This window comes from Myotis myotis, unplaced genomic scaffold, assembly GCF_014108235.1.
Source record: "Myotis myotis isolate mMyoMyo1 unplaced genomic scaffold, mMyoMyo1.p scaffold_m19_p_1, whole genome shotgun sequence".
Taxonomy (NCBI): domain Eukaryota; kingdom Metazoa; phylum Chordata; class Mammalia; order Chiroptera; family Vespertilionidae; genus Myotis; species Myotis myotis.
Window position 1 is genome coordinate 46,714,816 of NW_023416313.1, and position 25,426 is coordinate 46,740,241.

At 43.9% G+C, this 25,426-nt stretch overlaps 1 long non-coding RNA gene across 1 annotated transcript in view; it reads right to left on the minus strand.

Moving 5' to 3' along the window:
• LOC118653056 overlaps positions 1–24,958 on the minus strand; it is a 90,978-nt gene extending 66,020 nt beyond the window's left edge. The window contains exons 1-2 of the long non-coding RNA XR_004966772.1: positions 24,846–24,958; positions 5,890–6,068 (exon numbers count right to left, since the gene is read on the minus strand). This is a non-coding gene — a long non-coding RNA (uncharacterized LOC118653056). The remainder of the gene's footprint in view (positions 1–5,889; positions 6,069–24,845) is intronic.
• Between the last annotated feature and the right edge of the window lie 468 nt (positions 24,959–25,426).

The window sequence follows — 25,426 nt, forward strand, 5'->3', positions numbered from 1 at the left end:
ATAACTCAGCAAAGCTCACCTCTACCACATATGCAGAGAATATAACCACTGGTGCCTGGCCATTGTGTCTCAATGGTTGAGCATTAACCTATGAACCAAGAGATCATGGTTCGATTCCTGGTCAGGGCACACGTCAGGGTTGCGGGCTCAATCCTCGGAGGCATGCAGGAGGCAGCCAATCAATGATTATCTCTCATCATTGATGTTTCTCTCTTTCTCTCTCTCCCATCCTGTCTGAAATCAATTATATATATATATATATATATATAGATATATATATAGATATATATATGAAATATAACCATTGGTAATGAGGCTGCAGACTCCATTTGAGCTAGCTATCTTCATGCTCTGGGGGGGGGGGGGGGGGGCGGAATTGCCAAAGAGACAGACAGAGTCAGGCACTCATTTTGCTAAAGGGATTTAAATGCTGTATTCATTTCCTAGGGTTCGCATAACACACTATCTAAAAATGAATGGCTTAAATAACAAAAGTGTATTGCCTCACAGTTCTGGAGGCTAGAAGTCTGAGATGAGGGCATCAGCGGCCACACTCCCTCTGGGGACTCTAGGGAAGGGTCTGTCCCAGGCCCCTCTCCTAACTTCTGGTTGTTCTTTGGCTTGTGGCAGAATAACTCCAATATTCACAGAACTGTGAGACAATAAATTTCTCGTTTTCTCTACCTTTGGCTTAGATTTAGTCAATGAGACAAAGGCCTACATATTAAGAAATTAATAGCCTGCAAGGAAATGAAGACAGCTTTCCAAAGGCCCACGAAAGAGCTGGGAAATATGGCAATAGAAGGAAGCCAACAGGAAAATTCCAAATGCTCAGCCCATGTAAAGTTCGTCCTTCAGAGCATTTTACCAGCATTTGGCATGTTGTCCCTACCAACCCTCCCCTGGAAAGTGAACAATGTGTCAGCCCCTACATCTATGTAAGTTTCTCATTTGTCTCCACTGAGCAACATTCTTCCCATGAGGTCATGCTCAGCTCCTATCATTATTCCAAATGACTTTTCAATCCTTTTGGCACCTATCTTTTATGTATTTCAACTGGGAACCCATAAAAACCAAACCAAACACAAGATACGGTACAGAGACCTCAGCTGTTCTATAGAAAACACCTCTACAGTTTTTCTTCCCTTTCCCCCAGTCCAACCCAACTTTCCCATCCAACCCTTTTCTAACACCCCAAAGAAAATAGAAGCAAGATAGAGGGTAAGGTTTTTACTGTTTACCAGCGCCCTGGGAAGGTGCTGCTTCCTTGAAAACGTGGGCCCTGGTACCTGGCAGCTTCATTTTTCTGACTGCCTTATTCACACTTGCCAAGCCAACATCTGCAGATTGCATGACTTTACAATTACAGGAGATGGAGAGTATGTGATTTTAAAAAGAAGAAAAATAAACATCTTCTTCAGAGAATATCTTCTTCAGAGAATATCATCTTCAGAGAAAACATCGAATAGGATTTGCACCTCAAACATCTATTCACTTTTCTCCTGCTCACCACTCCCAGACGCTTTCCCCCTCCATTAACCTGAGATGGAATCACTTCTGGTCGGGGTTGAGGCAAATTTGGCAGCCTTAGGGGTTGAATGGTGACAACTTAGTAACAATCTGCTTTTCTTTGCAAATTGCTAAGGCAATGGTGTTCCTTGGCCAATTCAAGTCAGGTGATGCCCAAAGAAACTACAGCACATTCTTGTCTAGGGTTCTTATCCAAGAGCTGAAGGAAGGTGTTGCCAGAGACTACTGATCCTGAGTCTCCTGCTGAAACTCAGTCCTACCATGAGACTGGCATTCTGAGGCTGTTTCTCCCAGAGAGGGATGAGAATTGGGGCAAAAATGTGGAGGGCTATAGGGTAAAAGGCAGAGGAGGAAGACAAGAAGAAAGGGTAATGGCCTACTAGTCACCGTGCTTCCATGAATGTGGTTATCACAAAGGCCTACTTGAATAGCTGCTTTATAGGTTTGTGACACCCAGATGTGAACAGGCTACATTCAGTTTTAATCTGCAAAGAGAATCTTCCTCTAATGTATCCTGTTTCTTCGCTGTTCCTCTCCAAACCTCCCACTCCACCCTTTAAGCTTTCTTCTGTCTCCTTGAGATTCTCTCATCTGTTCCTCCTCCTCCTACTCATCATCATCATTTGCTAACCCCTACTTAACCTACACACCTCACTTCTGATTTCATGTCATCTGTCCCTTTGCCTTGCAAATCTGAGTTAAGTGCCCTTCCTTTGAACTTTCTCTGAACCCTCACTTTCTCCTTAAATGAAATGTGTAACATTCTGTCTTATAGTTGCCTGGTCAACCATCTCTCTCCTATTCTCCCTACTTGCTCCCAAATGCAAGACTAAGATCAAGGAGCATGCCTACATTGCTCAGCAGCACCCCAGCACCACACAGATGTACTCAGTAAATAGTTGTTGATTCAATCAGTTGATTAAGCAATTAAAATATCCCATGCTGCAGTAGTTGTGGTAGAAAAGTCTTTGGCTCATGTGTTGCTTCCCAAACTCTTCCTATTTTACCTTAACCATTAATATGTGGTTATACTTTGACCCCCCCAAAAAATAAATACACACACACACCCACGCACGCACAAATTCAATGCAACTATTGCATAAAAAGAAACAGGGGCCGAAACTGGTTTGGCTCAGTGGATAGAGCGTCAGCCTGCGGACTGAGGGGTCCCAGGTTCGATTCCGGTCAGGGGCATGTACCTGGGTTGCGGGCACATCCCCAGTGGGAGATGTGCAGGAGGCGGCTGATTGATGTTTCTCTCCCATGGATGTTTCTAACTCTCTATCTCTCTCCCTTCCTCTCTGTAAAAAATCAATAAAATATATTTTAAAAAAAAAGAAACAGGGGTTAAAGGTGAGTAATATCAACAAAAACATTTCCCTTCACAGCTATTAGATGATTCAGATATTTTTTTTAATATATTTATTGATTTTTTACAGAGAGGAAGGGAGAGAGATAGAGAGTTAGAAACATCGATGAGAGAGAAACATCGATCAGCTGCCTCCTGCACATCTCCTACTGGGGATATGCCCGCAACCCAGGTACATGCCCTTGACCGGAATGGAACCTGGGACCTTTCAGTCCGCAGGCCGACGCTCTATCCACTGAGCCAAACCGGTTTCGGCGATTCAGATATTTTTTAACAAACTATGGGGGCTTGATCCTTTGGACTCTTCTAAAGCTTAAATTGTTCATGATTATCAGCTCATACTTAGCTGAGACCAGGATTCTTAAATCCTCAACCTTCATAACTGCAGCCATCTCTTACAGATTCAGAACCAACTTGCCCATTTGGCCCAATAGTAACCCACTGCCTAAGGTCTACAACAACATGAAAATGTTTTAGTTTCTTTTAAAATCAGAAGAGAATACTCTGGTTTCTCTTCAGATCGCATAAATCTTTCGCCTTTTAAAATCAGAAGAAAAATACATTTTTAGGTAAAAAAAAAAAAACTTTTTTTAATATAATCCTATATAATAAAAGCCTAATAATATAAATGCCCGGTCATTAGGTCAGCCATTCAACCAATCAAAGCATAATATGCTAATAATATGCTAAGGCTGCTCAACCACTCGCTATGACATGCACTGACCACGAGGGGGCAGCCGCTCCGACCAGTAGGTTAGCTTGCTGCTGGGGTCTAGCTGATTGGGACTGAGTGAGATGGGCCAGACATGCCCTGGAGCCCTCCTGCAGTCCCTCCCTGGCTGGCCAACCTTCCATGTCCCTCGCTGGCCCTGGCCCTGATGTGCACCGGTGGGGTCCCTTGGCCTAGCCTGCACCCTCTTGCAATCTGGGACCCCTTGGGGGATGTTGGAGAGCCAGTTTCAGCCTGATCCCGCAGGCTAGGCTGAGGGACCCCACTGGTGCACCAGGCCTCTAGTATAAATATATTTGTCTTTATACCAACACAACTGTAGAATATAATTTTTAGTAATTTTTATAGAGGAAGAGGTCAATGATGTCAATAATGCTAAATGCCAGGAAATTCATGACTTTAGTCCTGCTGGGTGCCTGAAAAGTATGTGCACAGAGGACAAGGCTAAGGAATCGAAACCATCTCACTACCTTGGAACCTCTACAGAACCCCCCCCCCCCCCAGTGCTAGTGAGAGGGTTGAACCATATGAATGATTCAAAGATTACTTCTGTTGTTACAGAGAACCGGAATAAATCAAGCAACGCTCAGAGAGTTTGGAGTCACACTTTATTCACTGCAGTGGGCTTAGAGAAAATGAATTCAAATTCTAAGCAGAGCTACAAGCAGAACTTCTTTTTTTATGAAAGAGCCAGCCCTATGTGTGCTAAGTGGTTTTCTCGCTGGTAGCCTTGAAAACTACACAGTTCTATCCAATTAAAAAATGCACCTGGCATGGCATTGAGAGTATGGGCATATCTAGTCTCTGGCCTACAAGGTCAGACAGCTAAGTTTATTTTCCTCATTATTCAAGCAGGCTAGAGCAGGCTAGAAAGCAATATTATTTTTTTTTTAGAATAAGAGGCCGTCTAAAGAATAGCAGAGAATTCCAAACAGTAGTTTTACAAAATAGAGGTTAGCCTTCTCACTATGCCTTTCGACAAAAGCCTATGCCAGAAGAAGAAAGAAATGAAACGGAGATAAGAAATGTATCTAGCCCTGACCAGTTTGGCTCAGGGGCTAGAGTATCGGCCTGTGGACTGAGGAGTCCCAGGTTCGATTCTGGTCAGGGGCATGTGCCTTGGTTGCGGGCACATCCCCAGTGGGGGGTGTGCAGGAGGCAGCTGATCGATGTTTCTCTCTCATTGATGTTTCTAGCTCTCTATCCCTCTCTCTTCCTCTCTGTAAAAAATCAATAAAATATATATAAAAAAGAAATGTATCTAATATAGAGTTCAGAATAATGATGGTAAAGATGCTTAACAGCATGAGAAAAGATATAGTAACTATGAAAAAAACAGATGGAAATAAAGAATGACATAGCACTAATAAATAATACATTGGAAGGAATAGACAGCAGATTAGGGAAAACTGAGGATTGGATCAGTGAATTAGAAGACAGGTTAGAGCAGTGGTTTTCAACCTTGGCTGCACATTAGAATCACCTGGAAAATTTTTTTAAAATCCTGATTTCTGGGCCTCATCCTCGGGAAATTCTGTTTCTTTGTTACTACTGTTGTGGCCCCACCCCAAAACAAAGAAACAAAATTTCTGGAGGATGAGACCCAGAAATCAGGATTTTAAAAAGATTACCAGGTGATTCTAATGTGCAGCCAAGGTTGAGAACCACTGGGTTAGAAAAAAATAACTCGATCAGAGAACCAAAAAGAAAAAAAACAATTAACTGGAGGTCAGCTTAAGGGAGCTGTGGGACAAGATATTTAGACTTGTAGAATTTCTTACTAGAATGCTGTTCATAGATTGCCCACAAGAGGGGAGATTAAAAATAGTGGCAGTGTAAGTGGATACTACACACATGCTCCCAGGACCAAACTGGAATTACAACTAAAATACAAAAATAAACATCCTGAGTAATCAGCTGAAGACTCGCTGAAGAGAACCCTGACAACCAAGGATGGAAAGTGGAAATTTCGTATACACTGGTGGGATGGATGGGGGTGCAAAAGGGCTGGTCAGGCTCCCATAGACAGCAGCTGAAGTTCTAGAGAGATATCTCAACTGCGGGGGGTTGTCACTGAGAACTCTGGGGTCTAATTCCCAAGCCGGGCACCCCAGCAGAGAGCACTAGAACTGAGAAAGGTGCCCACATAATATCTGGCTGTGAAAAGCAGCAAGGTTGCTGTCTGCCAGGGAGAAGCAGCTGGAAATGCAGGTATCCCCTTAAAGGTCCAACACACAAAATTTCATGTGCAGCCACTCACCTTGTGTCCCGCAGTGGGAAGGCAGAGTAGACTGGAGTCGTGTGAGCAGAAGCCAGGGTTGGGGCCTCTGGGGTTAAGGCTCAGAAGGCAGACACTCCAGTTTCCTGTGCTGAGTCATTTCCTCATGCTGGGGAGGTCATCTTTCGCAGGCAGACCTTTGCCATCCAGGTGGTTTTTGCCTGGGAGGGAGCGGGGAGACAGTTGATCCACTTTATTGGAAAACACCTTGCCCCACGGTGTGAAATCTCTGAGGCCTATTGAGAGACTGAGAATAACAATTAGCCTCCAGGCAGAAGCAATTGCCCCACCCTGTTAAAAAACCTCTCACCACACCTGTGGATGATTGCCTGTGGGAAATTCAAAACAGAATCCTTTCAGTCTGTAGACAGAGACAGTCTCTGGAGGCTTTGAGTCTTTGCCTAATCTGGTGAATATGATGTTTTTGAATACAGTGACTAACCATAACATATCCAGCCAACTCTAAAATGGCCCTTGAAACCAAAGATGCAAACCTCCACAGATCAATGTGGTATGCTCAGATGTTTAATTTGACAATCTCCATCAGACAAGAAGAAAACGCCCCATTGTCATTTATCAGGACTTTTATAAGATGGGAGCTTTTCAGAAGAAACTTATGTAAATCAAGATCTACAAAATGAAGATAAAATGTACCCTGGGAAGACATGTTGATAGAAAAATATTTTCTTCCACTTTAATTTTTGCTAAGGTTGTGATAAGGTTTTTCTCACAGATACTAAATAAGGAATTTGCTTAAAGAGTGTACTTAAGAAGGAAAATGACTGTAGGTTAAAATCTTCATACAGGCAGAACTGCAATTTGGCTGTGTGCCCATCTGACTAGATGGTCATTTTTATATATTAATGAAAATGTGTAGGGGGGAAATGGTACACTGAATAGATTATCATGATTTATGAAAAGAGGAAATTGTTATCTGCTACAAAATATACACGTTCAGCATATACTCTGTGTCTTATGGTTTCACTTATGTATAAAAATACAGTCAAGAAAAGGAAAAATGAAAGATGACAATTTTCCTTATGGTAGAGATGGATGTTGTAAAGTAGCTGGTAAAATAATTAGAACAGATAAATTCACAAGCAAACTACCAATGTGTATTTTGTGCACATAAGTCTATCGCACCTACAGAAGAAACATTCCAAAGCCTTGGCTGTAGTGTTTTCTGTGGAGAACAATAAAGTTCTAACCTTCACTGGGCTCTCAAAACAATTCAGGGTGTTGCCTTTGATCTTCAAAGCCCCAATATCATTTGGGTTCAGGTTTCCATAGAAACTGCCTGTATGCACCACCATGCCTGTTTCAGCTGGCCAAAGAAAGCTGCCAAGAGGCCTTAGGTGTGAATACCAAGGGCTTGAAGCACCACATTTTCCATGGAGAAATTCCATTTTTGGAATTCATCTTTTCAATTGGTTTCACCAACTTCAGGAATATTGGCCTTCAGGCCACAGAATAAAGCCCTAATTGCCTGATCCCTATGGGAATATTTACTGGTAAATAATCAGCAAGTCACATCATTATTAAGATGGAATAAATATCTTGGCTTTAAATTCTGAAAATTCTTTTATTTCCTCTAAATTGCTCCAAGCATGCCAATGTGTGTTGAAACTATAATTAAGTCCTCCCACTTTGTGATAAAATTCAAGTCTGCCTAAATAATGAAGGTTCCTTTGCAAATGTAGGAGTTTTAGAATAACTGGTAATAAGTTATTTAAAAATAAATAAAGCCCTCAGAACTAGAACATTTATTTATATAGCTCAAAATGGAATGCAGAAATTCCCATCAAATGTACTGTTTTATGGAGATCCCCAGAGAAGGATCGACCCCCTTCTCCAACCCATGGAAGCAGAGTTTACAAATGAAGTCTGAAAACAGCCCACGATTTTTTTTTAAATTTTTTTCTTAATGTAATTTTATTGATTTCAGAGAGGAAGGGAGAGGGATAGAGAGTTAGAAACATTGATGTTGAGAGAGAAACATCGATCAGGTGCCTCCTGCACACCCCCTCCTGGGGATGTGCCCACAACTGAGGCACATGCCCTTGACCAGAATCGAACTTGGGACCCCTCAGTCCGCAGGCCGACGCTCTATCCACTGAGCCAAACCGGTCAGGGCAGCCCACCATTTTTAAGAAACATATATTTTAGCATGACCAAGCCTCAACTCAAATATCACCCCCTCAGAGCCTTCCATATGCATTCTAGATAAAGCAGTGCCACTCCAATGTTACTACTGACTACCTCTTCACAGTGGAATTGGTAGAAGAAGGAAAACAGAAAACTTTAAAATAGGCCCGTTGAGATTATCCAGATTTAAATTAAAAAAAAAAAACAAACAAACAAACAAAAAAAAACAGAAAGAAAAATGAACTAAGAAATCGAATGGAGCCTCAGACACCTGTGGGAAATCACTGTTACCAGACCAACATATGCACAATGAAAGTCACAGAAGGAAAGAATAAAGAGAAATGGGGAAGAAAAAAACATGTAAAGAAATAGTAGCCAGTAAATTCTCAAAAAAGGGGGTTTTTTAGATAATTATGACTATTTTTTAATAGTCTCAGACCACTCAGCGGATATTCCTGGATCCACCAACAGCATTCAGGGCCCCAACAGCCTGGCTCCACTGAAGGGGGTCCTAACACACAGCTCGTTTTCTACCAGGGCCCACTGAAGGGGCAGTTCATAAGTTCCTCACATTAAAATAAACAAAATAAAAACAGCAGCCACATGCATAGCTCAAAACACCATACTCTTTGGCTTCCCTGTTTAATAAGAACCGGTAATTCTACTCCTAGAAATCATTCCTAAAGTAATAAGTGTGGACTGAGATTTATATGACATTTTTCATCACAACATTTTTATTTTTTTAAAGTATATTTTTGATTTCAGAGAGGAAGGGAGAGGGAGAGAGAGAGATAGAAACATTGATGATAAGAGAGAATCATTGATGGGCTGCCTCCGATACACCTCACAACCTGGGCATGTGCCCTGGCCGTGAATGGAACTGTGACCTCCTGGTTCACAGGTGGACACTCAACCACTGAGCCATGCCCAGGTTGTGATGAGCCTGGCTCATCACAGCATTTTTTAAAAAATTTTTTTTATTGCTTTCAGAAAGGAAGAGAGAGGGAGAGATAGAAACACCAATGATGAGAGAGAATCATTGATCAGCTGCCAACTGGGGATCAAGCCTGCAACCCGGGCATGTGCCCTTGACTGGAATCGAACCCTGGATCCTTCAGTCTGTAGGCCGACACTCTATCCACTGAGTCAAACCAGCTAGGGCTGCTCATCACAACATTTTTATATAATAGCAAAAATTTACCAAAAATTCTCTACAAGTTATCCATACTATGGTGGAATCATTTATGGTACATTCACACAATGGATGATTATGTAGGTGTTAGAAACATGTTTTCAAGGAACATTTGATGATATCTGCTAACATTTCTTATAAAGTTCAATTAGAAGGGGGAGGAAGAGGAGAAGGAACAGAAGAAAAATGGAATTCCAAATTATACCCACAGTTATTACAGCCCAGATTCTGTAGGTACAAGAATTATGTTCCCTCTCAACATAGCAATTCAATGTAGAACTCAGGTCTGTTTGGTGGGGTTGAGTAGAACCACCTACTTATATAAATGTGTATGGAGTAAAAGGTGCCTTCTGGTAAAAAACCAAAATGAGTCCCAAAGCCACACCCCTGAGAGTCAGATATAAACACATGTATGATGAACCAGGGTGAGAGAGAAGGGATATGTCCAAACCAGAGCCAGATGAATCCACTGAGAAGATAATAGTAATTTTTAAAAAGGAGATTTCTGTTAACCCGTGACTATTCCATTCACATTAAAACACTCATAATTAGACGTTTTTTATATTTTATGCAAGATGTCAAGTCAAGCAGTTGCCCACAAGGAAATCCATCAAAGAAAGGTTAGGCCACTGAGAATTCCAGAACTGAGACCAAGGGCCGAAGTCACTGAAGGGAATGTGGGTTTCAGGACCAACATGCACCTAGTGCTATCCCAACAGCCTCTCACCCACCAGGCCCTTGGAGGACCCATGGGAGGGAATGTCTATCCAGCTCTTAGTGCTGTGCCTGATTTGGAATTAACACTCAATGAACATTTTTCTTGAAAGGAAAAAAAATTAGTGAGTCAGTGAATCAATCAATAAATTAAAAACTAATCACCTGAAAAAACAAAATAATCACCTGGGTCCTGGACAGTGTTGTCCAATGGTTGGAGCATCTGCCCACCCACCAAAGCGTTGCAGGTTCAATTCCTGATCAAGGGCATGTACCTGGGTTGCAGATTTGTTTCCCAGCCCTAGTTGGGGTATATGGGAGAGGCAACCAATTAATATATCTCTCTTGATGTTTCTCTCTCTCTCTCTCTTTCTCTCTCTATCTCCCCCTTCCTCCCTCCTTCTACTCTCTCTGGAAAAAAAAAAATCAATGGAAAAAATACCTTGTGTGAGGATTAACAAAAGAAAATTTAAAAATTGATCACCTGGGACCAGACAGTTTGGCTATGATGTTGAGAAGTATCTCTTTCAAACTTCAAAGTGTAGCTCCATCGATAGTTCACCAAGAACAAGGACAAAAGCAAGTAGAACCTTGGTAAACCCCTGACAGTGGTGACTCCGCAATGAAGAAGGTCCTTGGGGTAATCTTCCTGGGGCTTGGGGGTGCAGCCTATGGCCCTCAGGGCTGCACTCAGCTTCAGAAGGCAGCCACAGGTAAGCCACAGGGAAGGAACTGAGGTGGGAGTGTAAGTCAGCTGGGAGCCTTTTAGGGTACTTGGAAAAAGCACCCTGGAAAAGAGTACACTTTCTGCTCCTCTGTCAGGTTGGTGCCTAAGTCACGGTTAGTTGGATATTTCATGGAGAGATGGTTGTATTTTGGGGACACAGACTTTTTCAAAATAAATTACTTACATTACACAGTAATATACCCCTGTTGCAAAAACAAAAAGTCTTCAATAAGCACATGAACATATACACATACACTCACACCGCAACATACAGAAACACATTTCTATACTTAAAATTTTTCATTAAAGGCCTTAGATTTATGTTGTAAGTTGGGGGGAAAAGAAACAAAAGATGGCTTTTCATTAAAAAGGGGGTAAATAAAGGACACTAAGCACTAAAATACCTATTTCTCGAACACTTTAGGGCATTATAACCATAAAGTTGTACTGCATAGAACACAGCACAAGTGAGGATGAACTACCTTCTCCCTTCAGATCACCTTTGTGGCACAGAGGCCTGAGCAGGGAGGCCGCCTGGCATGAGCCACCTGTACAGCAGAGTCTCCAAATGCTTTTGGCGGCAGGAACAGCGTCTCCGTAGGAGGAAAAGTGAGCACTGACTCCATAGCCACTGTGACTCCATAGCCACTGACTCCATAGCCACCCAGGCAGACTCCCAGGACAAAATGGGTGAAGATGGAACCTGAAAATATGTTGGGCTATTTTTTGTTGTGGTGGGTTTTTTTCTTTTGATTTTTATCAGTTTCACTGTCACTGACCCAACCTATAAGACTCAAGTTATATCCTGGGTGTTCCTCTCTCTATATAGCGGCACCTTTCATAACAAGACATGTTTTTTAAGCATAAACATGGACCGGAGTTCAGCCTGAGCACTTTTATATAACCCAGAGAAATAAGCCACAGATTGTAAAGATGAATCCACTGAGAAGATAATAGTAATTTTTTAAAAAAGGAAATTTCTGTTATCTCATGACTATTCTATTCACATTAAAACAATCATAATTGACAAAAAATTTTAAGATACCTAGGAATAAACCTAACTAAGGAGGTAAAAGACCTATACCAGGGGTGGGCAACCTCTGGCACACGTGCCAAATATGGCACGCCAGTAACTTTTGCTGGCACGCGAAACCCTCTCTTATAATCTTCCATTTACAATTTTTTTCTTTCTTTTTTTTTTAAATATATTTTATTGATTTTTTACAGAGAGGAGGAGAGAGAGAGATAGAGAGTTACAAACATCGATGAGAGAGAAACATCGATTAGCTGCCTCTTGCACGCCCCCTACTGGGGATGTGCCAACAACCAAGTTACATGCCCTTAACCAGAATCGAACCTGGGACCCTTGAGTCCGCAGGCCGACGCCATGTCCGCTGAGCCAAACCAGTTAGGGCTACAATTTTTTTCTTAATATCGACTTTTTTATTTTTCAGATAAATTCAGTGTAGGTGCATCTTAGATAAATAAATAATTTTACATAACAAGTTATCTTAAAGACCATAGACATGGATTGATGAGAGAGGGGAAGAGCAATTTCAATAGTGTTGAAAACGAACTATTGAGGACTTGGAATGCCATTCCAGAAAATTTTGTCTGTTTATAAAACTTTGCAACAGCGTTACTCTCCATGTTTTCATCCACATACGCTTGTGAATCTTTGTTCTCAGTGATGAATTTTGTTAAGTCTCATAATAGGAGTAGCCTGACAGATTAAAGTAGTAGCTCGTGCATATCTCTGAAGAACACGAAATATAAACTTGATGGAAAATCTCTGTCATCAGTGATGCAGCAGCAAAAGTCCCACTGATAATATCAAACGGAGTCATAAAGTTTTCTGTTGGACTATCAGTGTACATGTATACATTAAAAAATAAATGTATTTTTCATCATCATATACTGTGTTTTTGTTGCTCGAATGAATTGTATTATTTCTTCAAGGTTCTTCACATACGTACACCTTAAGAGATATCAAGTAGGCGTAACATGTTCTCAAAAAATTAGGGTTGGCACGCAGAAGAATTTTGAGTCAGAGATTTTGCTGGTTTTGGCACGCACTCACATAAAGGTTGCCCACCCCTGACCTATACTCAGAAAACTACAAGACATTGAAAAAAGAGATAGAGGAAGTCATAAACAAATGGAAGAATATACCATTTTCATGGACTGGTAGAATCAACATCATTAAAATGTCCGTACTACCCAAAGCAATCTATAGCCTCAATGAAATCCTCATTAAAATGCCAATGGCATATTTCACAGACCTAGAATGAACTCTCCAAAATTCATTTGGAGTGAAAACAAGACCCCGAATAGACACAGCAGTCCTAACAAAGAAGAACAAAGTTAGAGGGATCACAATACCAGATATCAAGCTATATTTCAAAGCCACTATTCTCAATACTGCCTGGTACTGGCACAAGAACAGACATATAGACCAATGGAACAGAACAGAGAACTCAGAAATCAACCCAAGCCATTATGCTCAATTAATATTTGACAAAGGAGGCAAGAGCATACAAGGGAGTCAAGACAGTCTCTTCAATAAATGGTGTTGTGAAAATTGAACAGATACATGCAAAAAAATAAAATTAGACCACCAACTTACACCATACACAAAAATAAACTAAAAGTGGGTAAAGGACTTAAACTTAAGACTGGAAACCATAAAAACCTTAGAAGAATCCATAGGTAGCAAAATATCAGATATATGTTGTAGCAATATCTTTACCAATACAGCTCCTAGGACAATGGGAACTAAGGAGAAAATAAACAAATGGGACTACATCAAAATAAAAAACTCTGCACAGCAAAAGGAACCATCAACAAAACAACAAGAAAGCCCACTGCATGGGAGAACATATTTGCCAATGGTATATCCAATAAGGATTTAAACTCCAAAAAGTTATAGGGAACTCATATAGCTTAACAAAAGGAAGATAAACAATCCAATCAAAAAAATGGGCAAAGGACCTAAAAAGACACTTTTTGAAAGAGGACATACAAAAGGCCAAGAGATATATGAAAAAATGCTCAAAGTCACTAATGATCTGAGAGATGCAAATCAAAACGACAATGAGGTACCATCTTACAACTGTCACAATGACTATTATCAACAAATCAACAAATGACAAGGTGAGGATGTGGAGAAAAATGAACCCTCTTGCACTGTTGGTGGGTATGCAGACTGGTGCAGTAATTGTGGAAAACAGTATAGTGTTTCCTCAAAAAATTAAAAATGGAAAAAAAAATTTAAAATGGGCCCTACCCAGTTTGGTACAGTGGATAGAGCATAGGCCTGTAGACCCGGGTTTGATTCCAGTCAAGGGCACGTACCTGGGTTGCAGGGTCCTCTGGCCTGGGCCCTGGTTGAGGCACATGCAGGAGACAACCAATGAATGTGTTTCTCTCACATCGATGTTTCTCCGTCTTTCCCTCTCTCTTTTGCTTTCTCTGAAAATCAATGGAAAAATATCCTTGGGTGAGGAATAAATAATAAATAAATAAATAAATAAATAAATAATTTTAAAAATTCAAAATGGAACTCCCATTTGACCCAGTGATCTCACTTCTAGGACTATATCCCAAGAAACCAGAAACACCAATCAGAAAGGATACATGCACCCCTATGTTCATAGCAGCACAATTTACAATAGCTAAGATTTGGAAACAGCCTAAGTGCCCATCAGCAGATTAAAAAACTGTGGTACATCTACACAATGGAATACTATGCTGCTATAAAAAAGAATGAACTTTTACCATTTGCAACAGCATGGATGGATCTGGAGAGCATTATGCTAAGTGAAACAGGCCAGTCGGAGAAAGATAAATATCACATGATCTCACTCACTTGTGGAATATAATGAACAACCTAAACTGATGAACAAAAATAGACCCAGAGACATGGAAGCATTGAATAGACTGTCCATCCTATAAGGGAAGGCAAGGATGGTGATGGAAGGGTTGGGTAAGAGATCAACCAAAGGACTTTTATGTATGCATATAAGCATAACCCATGGACACAGACAGTAGGGGAGTGAGGGCATGTGCTGGGGGGTAGGAATGGCTAGGGAGAGGTCAGTGGGGGAGGGGGAAGAGACATATATATATACTTCAAACAATAAAGAATTATAAAAAATAAAACACTCATAATTGGAGGGTTTTTATATTTTATACACAAAGAGCCTATATCCTTCACATATCCATGGAAACATTGCCGGCGCATACTGTAGCCGAGTTTCCAGATCAGACTATGCAGGTTTGAGCAGACGTGGCAAGCCTGAGAACCCTGGCAAAATTTTCTCGGATGGCTCCAGTAGAGCTGCTGGTGACCCATCTTAATCTGTTGGATGCAAGAAGGCAAAGGGCTGAAAATATGTTGCACCGTTGTCATTGGGGCCTTAGTTTCTTACCTGGGGAAAAGCTTTCCATTGCTTTTCCTTCAGGAGTTCTAAATCTTTGGGGAGGAAAGAAAGCAACACCTAAGTTAATGGTGTTAGACAATGTGGGACTAAGTGGAGAATTAGGAGCTGATACCAAATGCTGTTAGGATTTTAAAAGGAAGTTCTCTGAAAACTAAGGGGCCAGAAAATATTTCATTAAAGAGAAAGAAATCTGCCTGGCCGGCATGGCTCAGTGGTTGAACATCAACCTATGAACCAGGGGGACACAATTTGATTCCCGGTTGGGCGACATGCCCGGGTTGCGCAATGGGGATCGTGCAGGAGGCAGCCAATCAGTGATTCTTTCTCATCACTGACGTTTCTCCCTCTCCCTCTCCCTCTCCCTCTCCCTCTCCCTCTCCCTCTCCCTCTCCCTCTCCCTCTCCCTCTCCCTCTCCCTCTCCCTCTCCCTCTCCCTCTCCCTCTCCCTTCCTCTCTGTGAGTCGAGTCGTTTTTTTCCTGAGCAGGATGCATGGTGATTTCTTTCCCAGGTTCATGTCTAGGTGGATTTGAAGAATGAAGCCACGGACAAAAGGTGGTAGATGAAAAGGGTGGAAATTTATTGGAAACAAGTACACACTACCCCGTAAGGAGGGCATCCCAAGGGTGACCCACGAAGCTCCTTTTTCCTAAGGTTTATAAAGGCTACAGTTCTTTGTTTTTGCCTTCCGGTTGGTAGAATATCAACTTCAAAGCTTAAAACCCAAGCGGTGCCCCCTTTTTTATTCTCCCCCTTCAGTGATAGAATTCTCTATCTCCTGTGAAAATCTGTTTCCTCTTTCTCCCCATACCTGTGGTCTTTCCCTAATTTTTGTGAATGGATGTCTTCCTTTCCCCTTTTCCTGTGGCACCTTTTGTTCTCTGTGAATGTATGCCTTTTGGCAGCTCCAAGCCCCCACTTTTGGGCTCCAAGCCTTCCTCCCATGGACCCTCTTTATTTCTAAAACTCCCTAAACGTATTTTACCCCCTAAAAGCCCTTTCATCTGGAATCAATGAGAGAGAGAGAGAGAGAGAGAGAGAGAGAGAGAGAGAGAGAGAGAGAGAGAGAGAGAGAGAAATTGAAGTTTGGCCATCAAGGATGGGCTAGAACTGAATAAAATGAGAAAATTGGAGATGGGAGACAGAGGGTATTCCAGAGGCGTGTTCATCCTACAACATCATCTGTATGGAAAGCTTTAGAAAGGTTATCCTAACAAGCAATGGTCAGGGTAAATAACACATTTAATACTTTATATAATATACAGTCTGCTGCTTGCTAGACATATGACCCTAAACAAATGACTTAATTTATTTGGGCCTCAATTTCTCCATGTGAAAAATGAAGAGTGATCAGTGGTTCTCTGGTGCAGCTCATGGACTAGCAACAGAGGAAGAGGAGCTCATTTGTCCATGCTGAAAGGAACAATGTAGAATTTTACAAAAAGTTAAATTACTAAATTAAAAGATTACCATCAATTCTGAGATCAAGTCCTTCTTTATCTCATATGTTGTTAAAATACCCCTTTTTTTATGAGGCAGTGGTGGCATGATTTTAGGGGTGGTTTTAATGTCCTTAGTAAGTAAAACATTGCCAACCCTAAGTTGACCCCCAAATTTTGGATCTATGAAATCACTGAAATTCACCAAAAGAGGTAGAAAAATTGTGAAATCTGCAGACAGCTGACCAGGCTCTGATAATTCAATCCAGACTTTGTTTATTATAAACAATGGGGCCTTGTGTGTTCTAATTGTTCTAAACCCAAGATGTGATTAGACTCTGAGCTTGAAAGGTACTGATCATGAAGACCAAAGATGTGAGCACTCCTTTCCTTGCTGATCTCTGAAGGCTCTTCCAGGCCTGCTTTTAGACGAATGCCCGGACATCTGCCATAGTGACACTGCAACACTAATGGGACCGCCCATCACACATTGCATCAGCCTGGGAAAAAACACTGGAGTGGTCGAATTAACCGCCACAGGCTGAAAACAGGGGAGGTTCTATACACCTGGGACTAAGATACAAAGGGGGAGGAAAAGGCTGGCTAGGCCTAAGTATCACAGAGAAAAACACATTAGAGATTCCAACAGAACACCTTCTGTATAAGCTTATGAAACACAAAAATTATATGCTGACGTACACATGAGTCATTTCATCATGCCTAAAAACATAAATTTATGTCATGAGTTTTAGAAATTTCCAATTTCCTCCCCGGGTTTCATCCTCTTATTTACGTCAACTTTGTAAGTTTTCTTTACCAAGGAGGAAGAAAACAAAGGAAATTGGAAAAATGAGAACTGAATAACCACATAGGTTATTGGGTCCCCAAGTTCACCTTTGGTCTTTAACACGGCCTCCCCACAGAACTGGGGAAGCAGAACAAACCAGGCGGGGGAGCCCTTCTCCTCATAGTGTGCTTCCTATGCTCTCACAGACAACGCTGCTGAAACCAAATACAGGCCTCTGGCACCACCTACAGGCAGTAATCATAAGTCTGACTCATGTCAATGAACTCTGAAGTTCAAAATCCAGTTCTCCCTCTAGTCACAGACTTCAGAATTAATCAAGGAAAGTGCTCCCAACGCTAAACAGTGTTGGGAGAAGGGAGTGATAGCAAATGAAGAGGAGATGTGCAAATATACGCGTCCTGCCCCAGCCTTAGACTCATCTGTCTCACCATCTCATTTGTTGGCACCTCTGTGGTTTCACTTGCTGCCTATTCCACAAGAAAGATGTAAGACATAAAGCCACGATTCTACCTGTGAGGTGTCAAGAGATCATGAAACTGGAACCACACTAACTTCACATTAGCCTTAACTCGAGAAATAGCATGCCCTTTAACAATAAAAACTTGTCTGCAGTAGATGATATTAGATCCTGCCAGTTACTGTTGCTGTTAGTCTGGAACAAGGAGTGCGTGGAAGGTCTCAGGTGAAACATATATGAAGGCTAGGCTTTCTGAGCGGAGTATCGGTTGAGAATTGTAGAGAGGGACCAACCTTTTTAGTGAGACCAATTTCTTTCTCATGGTCAATCCCTAATTCTATCTTAAAAGAAAATTTGAAAAAGACGTGCAGCTCTCCCTTGAACAAAGCGCGGTTGGGGTGCGGACCTCCCACACAGTGAAACGTCCAGGTACTAACTAGTGTAATAGAAACTGACCCTCTGAATCCACGGATTCACACCTGTGGATTCGCATCCCCAGACTCCCAACAGCTTTCAATCTGTGGTGGTTGAATCTGTGGATGGGAAATCCAGGGACACAGAAAGCCTACCATGTACTTACTGGGGGGAAAAATCCATTTATAAGTGGACCAACACAATTCAAATCTGTTGTTCAAGGGTCAACTGTATCTTATAATATCTCCAACAAATATGTTCCATATCTTCCCCTTAGAGGGATAAGCAGCATAAGAAGTTTGTTAGAGCATTCACAGAAAACTAATACTAGTACACCTAGTAAATATCATTATACATTTTACCTGACAATGAGTACCAAAATAACAATGCAGTATTAACAAGAGCAACACAATTAATGAATAACGTTTTAAATTTTCTTGTAATTCCTTTTGCTTTTAGGCTGCATTAACTAATGATTGGCAGTCAAGTTAATTTGCTCAAGAGCCACCCACCCAATTACTCCCTCTCTGTGACTATGTCTAGTCAATATTGGATGAAGATCGGTTCAGGTGTTTCAGTTTGCTTTGTTGGCATTCTAGCAGCTGACAATTGGAAACTTTAGAAGGCTGCAGCTTTCTGTTGCAGTAGAAGGGTCTACTGTACTTTGAGCTGATGGAAAATACTCAAAACAGCTCTATCTTCAGAATTCTCCAGAGAAATTTATTTCACAATCATTTGATCTACCTACAATCTCTACTGACTGAATGCATAATTATAAGATTTAACATGCATGCTCTCTGGCTGAATAAGGTAATTCTTCACCTATTATTTAATTTCTGGTAACATTAAAACTAATGTACTTTCATATATTCAGCAATTATTTTAAAATTTGCTAAATGCTATCCTGATCTTTTAAACTTTTAAAATTTACTTTGCTCCTTTTTCCAAATATGAAATCATAAATGTTGTAATATATAAGTTCCCATACCAACTTAATATTATGTACTAGATGCCTAGTGCATGAAATTCGTGCACGGGTAGGGTCCCTAGGGCTGGCTGGTGATCAGGGCTGATCGGGGCCTTCTGGCTGCCAGCTGGGGCCTTCCTTTATTCCATGCCGCCCCCTAGTGGTCAACACACATCATAGCGAGCAGTCGAACTCCTAGTCTCCTGGTCGAACTCCTGAGGGGACACTTTGCATATTAGCCATATATATATATTAGAGGCCTGGTGCATGAAATTCATGCACGGGGGGGAGGAAGGGGGCATGTCCCTCAGCCCAGCCTACACCCTCTCCAATCTGGGATGTCCGACTGCCAAGTGTGGGATCAGGCCTAAATGGGCAGTCAGACGTCCCTCTCACAATTCAGGACTGCTGGCTCCCAACCACTCCCCTGCCAGCCTGATCGACAACTAACTGCTCCCCTGCCAGCCCAATTGCCCCCAACTGCCCTCCCGTGCTGGCCTGGTCCTCTCTTGCTGCGCTCCCATGTAGGCCTGGTTGCCCCCGAACTGCCCTCCCCTGCTGGCCTGGTCCCCCCCAACTTCCCTCCCCCTGCTGGCCTGGTTGCCCTCAACTGCCCTGCCCTGCTGGCCATCTTGTGGTGGCCATCTTGTGTCCCCATGGGGGCAGCCATCTTGTGTGTTGGAGTGACAGTCAATTTGCATATTACTCTTTTATTAGATAGGATATATATTTACTAGAGGCCCAGTGCATGAAATTCATGCAAAGGGGGGGGGGTGTCCCTCAGTCCGGCCTGCACCCTCTCCAATCCAGGACATCCCTCTCACAATCCTGGACTGCTGGCTCCTAACTGCTCACCTGACTGCCTGCCTGATCACCCCTAACCACTCTGCATGACTGCCTGATGCCCTTAACTGCTCCCCTGCCTGCCTGATTGCCCCCAACTGCCTCTGCTTGCTGTCCTGATTGCCCCTAACTGCCCTCCCTTGCTGGCCTGGTCGCCTCTATCCACCTCTGCCTCAGCCCCCACCACCGTGGCTTTGTCTGAAAGGACGTCTGGTCTAATTAGCATATTACCCTTTTATTAGTATAGACTAGAGGCCCGGTGCACAAAAATTTGTGCACTCGGGGGGGAGGGGGGTCCCTCAGCCCGGCCTGTGCCCTCTTGCAGTCTGGGACCCCTCAGGAGATAACAACCTGATGGCTTAGGCCTGCTCCTGGGTGGCAGAGGGCAGGCCCAATCCCTAGGTGCAGCCCCTGGTCGGGCTCAGGGCAGGGCTGATTGCGGAGTTGGGGTGCCTTCCCCTGTCATGCACAGAGCAGGGCAGATTGGAAGGTTGCGATGCCACCCTCAGTCATGCTCAGGGTAGGGCTGATTGGCGGGTTGGGGCACCGCCCCCTGTCACACTCAAGGGGTGTCACACACACACTTTTTTAAAATTCTGGGCCAGCTTTAGCTCTGGCTCCAGCTCTGAGGGTCGATGGGGAGGTTGCGGCGCCACCCCCTGTCACGCACAGAGCAGGGCCCATCAGGGGGGTTGGGGCTCTGTACCCTGTCATGCACAGAGCAGGGCCAATCAGGGGGTTGGGGCGCTGCCCCCTGTCACGCACAGAGCAGGGTCAATCAAGGGGTTGGGGAACTCCCCCCTGTCATGCACAGAGCAGGGCCGATCAGGGGGTTGAGGAGCTCCCCCCTGTCACTCACAGAGTAGGGCCGATAGGGGAGTTGGGGCACCGCCCCCTGTCACACTCAGGGCAGGGCAGATCAGGGGGTTGGGGCACCGCCCTCTATCACCCACAGAGCAGGGCCGATAAGGGGGTTGGGGCGCCGCCACTGTCACACTCAGGGCAGGGCCAATGGGGAGGTTATGGCTCTACCCCATCACACACAGAGCAGGGCTGATCAGGGGGTTGAGGCGCCACACCCTGCCACACACAGAGCCTCAGGGTGATCAGGGGGTTGGGGAGCTCCCCCCATCAGGCACAGAGCAGGGCTGATCAGGGGGTTGGGGCGCCTTCCCCTGTCACGAACAGAGCAGGGCAGATAGGGAGGTTGTGGCCCCGCCCCCTGTCACACACAGAGCCGCAGAGCGATCAGGGGGTTTGGGCGCTGCCCCCTGTCACGCTGATCCCGGTGCCGGGAGGCCTCTCGGCTCCGCTGATCCCGGTGCTGGGAGGCATATTACCCTTTTACTATATAGGATAGAGGCCTGGTGCATGGGTGGGGCTGGCTGGTTTGCCCTGAAGGGTGTCCTGGATCAGGGTGGGGGTCCCCACGGGGGTGCCTGGCCAGTCTGGGTGAGGGGCTGAGGGCTATTTTCAGGCGGACTTAAGCTCCCAACTGCTCCTTTTTTTCTTTCTTTTTTTTAATTCTGGGCCAGCTTTAGCTCTGGCTCCAGCTCTGAGGCTTCTGCTGCTGAAAGAAGGTATCTGGTTTGTTTCGGTTCTATAATCGAAACACTGTATAACTCCAGGCTCGCTGAAAGCAGGTTTCTGGGGTTTTGTTTAGCTTCTATATTTGTAACAATGTTTCTTAAACTGCAGGCTCAGAGGCCGGCAAAGCAGGCGGGGAACGTTGGTTTCCTCCGTCACTGAAGCAAGCAAGCCTCATATTAGTTTCAAGCTGCCTGGATGCCGGCCGCCATCTTGGCTGGCAGTTAATTTGCATATCACCCTGATTAGCCAATGGGAAGAGTAGCGGTTGTACGCCAATTACCATGTTTCTCTTTTATTAGATAGGATGGTTACTGAGTAGTGCATTCTGGGGAACATGGGGGAAGTGGCTCTATGACTCAGAGACCAGGGACTCAACAGGAAGCTGGAAGGTCTGGTCTCACTCAGCAGAGGGCAAGCCTTGGATCATGGGTGAGGCCTGGACTGTGTTTAGGTCTGAGGAGCCTCCCTCCTCCAGGCACCACTTGCTCAGTGGCCTCCCACACACACCCCGACCCAGGCTCAAACCTGCAACCTTTCAATGTACAGGATGAAGCTCCAGCTAATGGAGCCACCCAGCCAGGGCAGTTATTCTTGGCTTTTCTTTTCCTTTTTTATTTTCTTTTATTTTTTACTCTTTTATTAAATCTTTATTGCTGAATAGTTTACATAGGTCCCCTTTCCCCCCATTAACCTTTTCCAGCCTACTACCCCCCCCTTCTCGGGCCCTCACCACCCCATTGTCTGTGTCCAGGGGTGATGCATATATGCACATAAGGCCATTGGTTGATCTCTTTCCACCCACCCTCCCCCACCTTCCCTCTGAGGTTCCACAGTCTGTTCATGCGTCTGTGTCTCTAGGTCTATTTTTGTTCATCAGTGTATTTGGCTCATTAGGTGTTAAAAGTGCTCTGCTTGTGATCACTTGAGTTTTCTAAAGATGCAGTCATATCACGTACAAACCTTTTTTCTTTTCCCAAATGTACTTGTGGACACACTGGGAATATAGAAACCAGAAATAGAAGTCTGTGAATAAGTTGGGAATAGGATGCTTTTTCTTTCATGACGTTGTGTACATGATCCTATGCTCCCGCTGTGTTGAGAACACCAAGTACTGCGGCTGCAGGGAGGCTCTCATTGGCAACTCATCCACACAGCCATAGCCACCCTCTCCATCAGCCACAGCTCCCAGGACAGACGCATGCTCCCCTCAGCAGAAGTGGGGGCACTTGGCCACCTCCCGCAGGCTTCCCCGTCATCACCTGATGGGTGCGCGTCTGGGAGGCTGCGCAGTGGAGGTGCCACGTTCCTTTCAGAAGAAACTGAGGATCGATTGGAACCTGCCGGCTGTGGGGAGGGACCGGGAGGTCTGCCTTGTGCCCGCTCACCAGTCCCCAGTCCCACTCTGCTCCCATCCAGCCTGGTTCCCCTTGGTTCCCCATTGGCCATCCAGCGATGGGAGCCTGGGAGAGGAGGGACCTAGAGGTGCTCCATGCACTTCTTGGTGTTCAGTTGTCTGTTCGGTCATTTTGGATGTTACGGACCCTAGTTTTATAATGTAGATAGACTGTCATACTGAGAAGGCAGAAGAAAAGACAGGCAGTCAGGGACTGGACCACAGGTTAGGGGGAAGAAGTAGAACCAGGAAACCCAGCTAGGTGAAATTACTAAGGCAACCCAGTTGGGTGGGGAAAAAAGGGTGCAACTTGAGCTTTAAAATGTATGGATGTTGCCCTAGCTGGTTTAGTTCAGTGGACAGAGTATCGGCCTGCAGACTGAAGGGTCCCAGGTTCGATTCCAATCTAGGGCATATGCCCAGGTTATGGCTTGATCCCCAGTAGGGGGTGTACAGGAGGCAGCAGAGCAATGATTCTCTCATCACTGATGCTTCTCTCTCTCTCCCTCTCCCTTCCTCTCTGAAATCAATAAAAAAAATGTATTTTAAAAAATAATAAAGCCAAAACCGGTTTGGCTCAGTGGATAGAGCGTCGGCCTGCAGACTGAGGGGTCCCGGGTTCGATTCCGGTCAGGGGCATGTACCTGGGCTGCGGGCACATCCCCAGTGGGAGATGTGCAGGAGGCGGCTGATCGATGTTTCTCTCCCATCGATGTTTCTAACTCTCTATCTCTCTCCCTTCCTCTCTGTAAAAAATCAATAAAATACATTAAAAAAATAATAATAATAATAAAAATAAAATGTATGGACGTTACTAAGACAGGAAACTTGCAGACCAATCAGAACAGAAATTAGCAAGCATGTATATACATACCTCTCTCTCTCACACACACACTCATGTTCATTGTAACTTCACTTATTACCCTAGAGGAGAAAAATTTCTTAATATTCTTCTGGGGTCTTCATTCCTGCTGTTTTCGAGGCTTAATCTGATATTGAAGCAATTTAAAAGGTGATTTTTTTTTTTTTTAAAGTGATTCTTGGGATCCTCAGAGGAGGAAACTATGGGGACATATTGGTGATTAAAGTATCGGTGCAAAATAGAGAAGCTACTGAGGTTTATTTGGGCACTAATTTTTCCCCCCATAAACTACAATTTCCCCAGTGTGGTCTAGGAGTTCTGGCTGAACCTCTTCTGAGATGTGTGAGTTTGGACTTCAGCTCTTGAGTGCTTTTAAAGCTCTCGAGTGCTTCTCCCTGTTTGGTTTTCTCTTCAAGGTCCTTCATGTAGTTTTATAATCTCTCCTGGGTTATCTGTGAGGAGGCAATCAAGGATTTTGACTGTCACCTGTAAAGCCACATCTTCCCACCTATGACATTTGGTCAGGATAGGACTGTTCAGGTCTTCTCACACAATGGTTCCAAGGAAAACTAATTTTGGGTCAGTTCCAGGTAAACCAGTTCCATCTAACAGAATTATGAGCTCAGGTATCACAATGGCATGATATACACTGATCCAGGAGTGAGTCTCCCTTCCTGACTCTTGGGCTGAGACACACCCATAAAACAATGAACCCTGTCCACAGACAAAAATAAGACCCACGGGGGAAAAAAATTCCCTTTTCAGCAAGGGAGAAGGTACAAGCAAGTAGACTATGGCCCCCCTAAAAAGACAAAAGGTTTTCTGAACTCTGCAGGGCTCAGGACTGAACTATTCCAGGAGTCCCTCAGCAGCAGAGTTAGAAGAACCCAACAGGGAGTTGTCAAGGGACCTTAACAGTATGTTCTCTGTGCCCATTTAGTACCCACCTTGCCTGACTTCAGGCTCTGGAAGTGCTCCAAATCAGCAGTTGCCAACCGGTGGTCCGCAGACCACTGGTGGTCTGTGGGGTCCGAAAGGTTGGCGACCACTGCTCCAGATGGTGATAAACTGTTGGGGAAATAAGATCAAATACCACAGACTCAGAATTTTCTGAAACGAGTTACCTATATATATAAAAGGCTAATATGCCAAGTGTCCCCTTGGGAGTTTGGCCAGGAGCTCGATCACTCGCTATGATGTGTGTGCTGACCACCAGGGGGCGGCGCAGAACAAAGGAAGACCCTGGCTGGCAGCCAGAAGGCCCTGATCAGCCCTGATCACTGGCCAGGCCTAGGGACCCTACCCATGCACAAATTTCATGCACCAGGCCTCTAGTTTGCTATAAAACCCACCTGGAGAAAGAAATGGGGGGGATATTTACCAGCCTGAAGTCAGGTGACTGATTCACTCCAGTTCATAACACACTGGTTTTCTTTATACAGGAGTATATCCCAAGATCCGTTACTCCCAACTCTATCAGCAGTTATTCTAAGATCTGGAAAGAAGGGCCTTGTTTTTTCAAATAAAC